Consider the following 8078-nt stretch of genomic DNA (forward strand, 5'->3'; position numbering starts at 1 on the left):
TCACCAATTGCGAGATCAATTACATCGCCATTAAAAAGACATGTTGTGTGCTGGTAGGGCCTCGAGTAAACTTTAGCAATACATGCTCTACTTTACCACGCAGTTGATTTCTTGCTCTCACAGGAAAGATCTCCTATTGGCAGATGTTGCTATCTGAGTTCAATATTGTGTTTACAGTGTGAAAGGCCATCAAGGGTCAGGCTATAGCTGATTACCTGGCAGATCAGCCATTAAATGATCAAGATTTCTCAAAATCTCTCTTCCTAAATGAAGATGTTTTGGCAATAGTGCCGAAACCAAGCTATGTGGAACCTTGGCGTTGGAAGCTTTATTTTGATGGAATCGCCAATACCACTGGAAATGGAGTGGGAGTAGTTCTGGTATCCTCGTATGGCCAGTAAATTCCTATTTTCATCAAGTTGAATTTCGACTGCACGAACAATGTCATAGAATACGAAGCATGCATAGTGGGTTTGCAAGCTGCCTTAGAGTTTAGCACATACAATTTGAGTGTCTTTGGAGATTCCTTGTTGATCATCTTGAAAATAGAAGGAAAGTGGCAAGCCTGAGACACTAGATTGATTCCATATTAGAGATGTGCTAGCTACTTGATCCCGAAATTTTGGAATATTACATTCACTTATTTGCCTCGAGCACATAATCAATTTGCTAATGCCTTAGCAACCCTGGCTAGCATGGTTAAGTTGGCAAAGGGAGATGAGATGTGACAATTGTGCATAGAAGTTTGTGGTTTGCCAGCCTATTGCATGAATATTGAAGAATGCATGAATGTTGAAGTTGAGATCAATGGAAAACCATGGTACCACGATATCAAAGCTTATATTAAGGATGGTGAATACCCAAGTGGAGCTACAAATAGTGAAAAGAAGTTCATCAGGCACCTGGCGTGCTAGTTTTTCTTGAGTGGGGAAGTCTTGTATAAGAAGAACCACAATACAACCTTGCTTCGATGCATAAATGTTACCAAGGCTAACTATTTGATGGAAGAGATGCATGAGGGCTTGCTCGAAGCCCATGGCAATGGACCTTTATTGGCTTGTAAGATTATGAGAGTCAGTTACCATTAGCTTACCATGGAGAATGATTTCATTAAGCATGTGAGGACGTGCCATCGTTGCCAAGTCTATCAAAATAGGAAGAATTTTCCCTCCCAACCCTTGCACTATCTAGTAGCGTTGTGGCCTTTTTCAGCCTGGGGTATTTATGTGATCGGACCTGTGAGTCCAAAAGCCTCGAATGGACATAAGTATATCTTAGTGGTTATCAATTACTTTACCAAGTGGGTGGAAGCCACTTCCTATAAGAGCGTTACCTAGGTGGTGGTAGCTCGATTTTTGAAACAAAATATCATTTGCCGTTACAGCATTCCAGGAGAGCTCATTACAAATAATGGGGAGAATTTGAAGAGAAAGATGATCGAGTAGCTTTGCCAGTAGTTTAAGATTGAGCATAGAAATTTGGTCCTTACTGCTCTCAGATGAATGCCACGGTAGGAATAGCCAATAAGAATATAAAAATCTTAGTGAAGATGACAACTACTTATAAAGATTGGCTTGAGTATTTGTCGTTTGCCTTGTGTGCTTATCACACTTCTGTTCGTACTCCCACGGGTGCAACCTCGTATTCTTTGGTTTATGGCATGGAAGCTGTCCTCCAAGCAAAGGTAAAGATCCCATCTCTTAGGATTTTGTCACCGATAAAGCTGTTAGAAGCTGAATGGGCTCGTTCCCAATATGAACAATTGAACATGATAGATGAAAAGCGCATGACTGCAATGTACCATGGATAGTTGTACCAATATTGTGTAAAACGAGCATTTACCAAGGAGGTTAGGTCTAGGGTCTTTCAAGAAGGCGACTTAGACTTGAAGAAGCGCAATCAGGCTATGCCTGATCATAGAGGAAATTTTGCCCCAACTTACGAGGGCCCATATGTGGTGAAGAAGGCATTCTTTGGGGGAGCCTTGATTTTAGCCGACATGGATGGACATGATTTCAATATGCCCGCCAATTCCAATGCTCTTATACAGTATTTTGCATGATGGAATTCCTAAGTGCAACCCCTTTTATTTTTCTGTGTATTCAAAAAAAAAAATGAAAAAAACAATACAAAATATATGAAAAGTTAGATTGAAAACCTGAAAGAGTAGTCTACCCAAAAAGAGACAAAAAAAAAAGTAAAATAAAATAAAGTGTGAGGGAGCTTGTTAGATTGAAAACCCGAAAGGGTAGTCTAGGCTCAAATTAAGGCAATAAAAAATTTATAATGTTTGTTGAACTACATGATGTCCTAATCCTTCCTAGTGGAGGTATGTAGGCAGCTAATTCTGGCCCAGTCACATTTTAAAAGAAAAATCAATCAATTCTTTGATTTTTCTTTAGATTGAGATCAAGATCAAAAGGAAAGATGAACCCTTTTCAAGATGAAGAGATAAGGGTGCCTTAAGATTTCTAGAGGATTGCTCTATGTTTGAAATATATATGGCTCTTTATGCTTTGTTTAAGGATTTTGTGGCATACATCAGTAGAAGGTGTACCCCAATAGGAATGGAGAAGATCTATTTAGAACAACATGTATCCTTTGGAACCTGAGATATTGATATGCATAGGCTTACATTTGCCATTATATTTGTATGTTCTTGCATTTTCAAGTATTTGCACACTTATTCATTAAACATGCCTGTCTTGTGCCTTTCTATCTTTTAATGCGTCAGTCATTCTTTTTCCAAACACAAATATTATAAACATGAATATCGCTTGATGATTTTCCCCTTTCTTTCCATTTTTAAGCATGCCTTACAAACTAGACTATGCTTTAAAAACCCAAAAGTGGAAGGCCTCACATAATTTCCTAGCAATTTATGAAGGACCTTTCTGTGCATGGTGTAATACTAACTGCATTGCTCTTGTGCATAAAAGAAACGAAACAAAAAAGACTCAAGCAAGTCAAATATGGCATAAATGATCTGATACCGCTTGGCATAGCCTCCCAAAGTTGGTGAAGAGAATTAAATCATCTATGGAACGGGTATGAAGCAACCCTGCAATGTCAAAACCGAGATCTCTAGCAATCTCACTGAGTCTGGTGTATTGTGGACACAACGGGGGAGTCGTCACCTATTTTTTGCAATGGTCTAGGAACCATATATAGCGTCCTCTCGAGGAAGGACCTTTTTGATCTTACTACCAAAGATATGGGTTTAGAGTTTAGGTACAATTTTGGGAAGGTGTTAGGGATCCAAAACCACCCAACCCTAGGGTTGGCTTCTTCTCATTTTGTCTTATGTCTTAACCTTACTAAAGGTGCACTCTATATTGCATTCTAACTCATACACATACTCTAGCATACATCTAAGCATACAACATGGTATCAATCATCCCAAAAGACCTAATCATACATCTATCATGGCAATCAACCAAATCCTAACATACATTTATCATGCTTCTCAAATTAGCCTAGCATTCATCTAGCATGGCATCTCATGTCAACCTAACATTCATCTAGCATACTTCTCATTACATCATATTACATCATTCAAGGTAGCAACATGTGAGCATTAGATCAAAATAGAAACATAATAAACAAATCATGTTATCACCCAAAGAATTAAGAATGCAAAAATGCTTATTCAAACCATCATATCATCAAACCTAAACAAGATTATATCACAAACAAATGCATGTACATATGAATGCATGACTTACCTTACTTACCTCACAGCAGCTCAGCATCTATGGCATAAATGCATGAACGTGTGAATGTGTGTTCATGGCATCAAAACAAGGAAATACAAGATAAACCCTAATTTAACATGTGAAAGGCAAGCAAGCAAACAAACAAACAAACAATGGAACAAAGACTCAAAACTTCATATATATATATATATATATATATAATGGGATCTAAAACAAAAGCATTACATGTGAAATAAGAAACAAAATCAGAAAAAATATGGTTAGAGTTTTTGGGCAAGATCATGTGGACACATGAACAAGCCTGCATGAGCATAATCAAGCAGGATTATGCGCACGTGGAATCCACCCCAAAAACCATAGAAACACAACAAACAAATCAAGGCTTCAAAAAAATGAATCTAACATCCTAACATGCTTTAAAACATAACAACTACATAAACCTAAGCTATATAAACATACTAAAACATATAAGAACAAGAAACAAAAGCAAACAGAAAGATTAAAGCATAAAAAGAAAAAGAAAGTTTAGACTAATACTTCAAACACAAAGCTTTCCAAGCTTGATTTTTGATTGTTCTCCTCAGTCAAATATATTCACAATCGTTAGAAAAGTAATTAGTAATATTAAACTCAAAGATCAAGGCCAGATAAGGCCCTAATTAAAAGAAAATTGAATTGGGGATGTTTTGTGATAAACTTCCTCTTTGGTTCACTATTTCTAGTGAATTATAGTGTTTTCCATTAGGATTTCTATCTTTTTTGAAAAGGTACTATGTATGGCTATTTATATTGAGAAAATAGAAGTTTGGAACGACTCCCAAATGATGTGGGTTTCGTTCCAAACCTCAGCATTAATGCATAAAACTTGTCTTTTTTATGTTTGTGGAACCTTACATGCATGTGCAGGATCGTACTTGTGTGCACATGCATCATGGCTATGCGCTCAGGTTGATTCTTGCGTACACATGCCAAGGGCTTCCTTGGCCTTATTTTTCAAAAAAAGATTTATTTGTTCATTAAAAGTTATATTTTTCATTTCAATATTTCTCAAGTCAATTTAACATCTGCTTGGGCCTTAAATTAACCTTGGGTCTTAGAATTTCAGCATCATTAGGGAACGGGGGCCCGAGTCATAACGGGTATAAAATACGATGTCCATATGTATGCACGGCGAAGTTGGACCAACTCTCTATAAGCTAGGACTTGAGGTGCAACTTTGCCTCTCTGTATCAAGTAGGGCCTATAGTGTGTGGATCTCAGCATTGACAACTCTCAATGACTCCTCCTTCTTGGCTACCTCAGCCTAAAGATGATGAAATGCCAACTGTGGCTCACTAGGCTTATCAGTTGGCCCATTCTCCAGGCTCAAAGCAGAATGAATGTAGGATGTAGCCTGCATGAGCCTTATTGCTAAATCATCAGCCCTGCTACTTACCTCAGCATGGCTAGCCTCTACTACGGCTTTCTCCTTATCTCTAGTTTTGCTTAAGACAGTGAATCTTTGAGTAAGATCTGCCAGCACACTTTCTGGGCTCACAACTTAAGATCTCAGCTGAGGGCACTCAGAATCTATGGTTAAAGGGATCTGACCCCTCTGTGAGAGCTCTGCTCAAAGTGCAATGAGCTCAGCTCATAGGTCACCCCCATCTCATCAAAGTCCTCTATAATGGCAGTAAAAGCCTCCTTGTAGCAGTCTTTGTCTCTAATAGCCTCTGCCAGGCACTCTCTCAGGTCCTTAAGAGTACTCTCTCAAGTCCTTAAGGGTGTAATCCCTCAGTCTATCAACTAGAAGTCTAGGATCAAGTGGATCAGATAATGACAAGTCAATGATGAATCATGGATCCCTAGTGGCTCTCCACTCTCTGAACTTAGTAGAAGACCACTCATAGTTGTCTCTAGGATAAGTGAGATAGTTAATAGTTGACTTGCGCTCCTTCCAAAAGCCAGAAGCGTGCTCTATCACAGCTGTATCTATATCATTGTCTCCATACTCACAAGTGACGTCAGAAAGGTCACTAAGTTGAGGGACATGCTGAATGCCTCCCAACTGCCTCATGGCCATGCCTAGATAGTATCTTGTGCAACCCAGATACCCATTAGTGGGATTCCAAGCAAACCAATGCAGTGTGTCCAACCTTGCCACCTAGTAACTCCCCACTTGACCTTCCTAACCAAGTAGTGGTATCACTAGTAAAAGGAAGGTCAATGGCTATAGTGATCTTAATCCTATTCTTCCTCAGAAACCCTATGGGTTATGCCCTAGAGATCGTACTCATATGACTGCAAAACCAAAACTGCAACATATGCACACAACAACAATGCCTACCACTACCTGCCTCCCGACATAAAGAAAAAGACCGAATAGTCTTAGAGAGAAGAGAGGAAATAAATGAAGTACTAAAAGGAAGTGTACTCACTAGGGGTAGGATTGCAAAGCTAATAGAACCTGGCTAAGAATGAAATAGTATCAAGCTGAAGAAAGCAATAACAAAAGCCTAGCACCTATAGAAAGTCTAGCACTCTCTTAGATCCTTAAAGTCCCTTCTATAGGCAACAAGGCACTCAGCTAGGCTGAACCGACAAATTAGAAAGTCCAAGGATAGGCTGCCTCCTAACCCACTCCTGTACTAAGTCAGAATATCTACCATAAGCGTTTTCAGGCCTATTAGTTCTGCCAACCACTTACGATAGTGAGGCCAAACTGGTGGCTGATAAACCTGGTCCACTGAGGTAGACAGAGAAAGGAAACGATCATAATCCTCCAAAGTAGGGACCAAGTCCACGTTCCTAATGGTGACACAACTCAAAGTCGGATCCCAAAAGGTGGCTATGGCCTCCAATAGACTCCAATCTAAAGGAGTGCAAAATAGGGTTGTAGTGTGTCCAATGAACCTCTTGATGTAATCTCCATCCTTGGAAGAGAATGAAGCCCACCAGCTTTTAAGCTCCCTCTCATGGAATATTTGCCTCTCTATCTCCACAATTGTATCATAAGATTTGAGCCCAAGAGCATCCACGGTCTGATTTGAGAAAATGAAGTGTTTTGATGTCAATCAGTGAAAGAAAGTGCAAGAAAAATTATGTATTTGGACGTTTTATTGTAGAAAATGGGTAGAAGAAGACCTAGAAAATCGGAAGCCAGAAGTGTGAAGGGTTTGGGAGGTCCCAGAACCTTTATTCATATCAGTATAGGTCGGTGCACCCTAAAGAGCCACCGAACCTCAAGACACGTGTTGGGAAAATTTTTTCCCCCCACACATCCCCACATGATTTTGACTCTTAAATTTAGAAGATGTTGCATTTTAAGCAGCTTTGGAGCTCAAATTCCCTCGGTTTTTGCATAAAACCCATACTGGGGTAGTTTATTTTTATGCGTCTCATTAGTTATCTCAGAATATCTTGAACCTCATTTTTGAAACCCGATTCACCTTGTTCATGGGTTGGTTTAGCCCACGTCTTCAAGACATGTGTTGGAATTGTGCCAAGGCTGTTTCCGCCTTCAATGTTGGTTTGTCCAAGTTAATATGATGATCGTAGAAGTTAGTTCCTGCATGAAATTCCTTTCGAGGTAGCTTTTTATTGAGATCTGGTTCACTCGGTTCATGGGTTAGTTCAGCCCACGTCTTCAAGACTTATGTTCAAATTGTGCTAAGGCTATTCCCGTTTTTAATGATGGTTTGTCCAAGTCGACAGGAAAATCGCAAAATTTAGGTCCTACATGAAATCCCTTCGAGGAAGCTTTTAAGAAAGCCTAGTTCACCCAATTCATGGGTCAAGTTAGCCCGCATCTTCAGGATATATGTTTGGATTGTGCCAAGGCCATCTCCGTATTTAATGACGGTTGATCCAATTTGATGTGACCATATCAGAAGTTAATTCTCGCATACAATTCCTTTGAGGAATTTTTGGAAGACCAGTCGGTTCAGTGGATAGCCGGGTTCGGTCAATGCATTTCGTCATAGGGCGAGGTTGAAAGGTTCCCTTTGTGAGGAGCCCATCATGGTATGATTGTCTAGTATGAATTTGATCCTGCTCCAAGCTTATTACTTGGCTTAGAACCGCGCAAAATCCACACTAGGGAAATTTTACTTCGCGCAGTTTGGTCAATTCCTGCAACAGCCTAACTGAACCAACGCCGTGCATGCAACTAAGCCATGGCTGAAGTGACCTCGCATCTACTTAACAATCATCCATCATAGGGGTTGTTACATATCTCACCCTATGTGACGCAATCAAGTGCGGCAAAAATAGTAGCCAGCTATGTCAGTACTACTCTGGAGATGGTTTAGAGAGACCAGCCTAGTGCCCTGGGATATAATGTCATGTGGAGGCCAATATACTATGGTTGTAGGACAGGAATAT

This window comes from Quercus robur, chromosome 4 (assembly GCF_932294415.1).
Source record: "Quercus robur chromosome 4, dhQueRobu3.1, whole genome shotgun sequence".
NCBI classification, from domain to species: Eukaryota; Viridiplantae; Streptophyta; class Magnoliopsida; order Fagales; family Fagaceae; genus Quercus; species Quercus robur.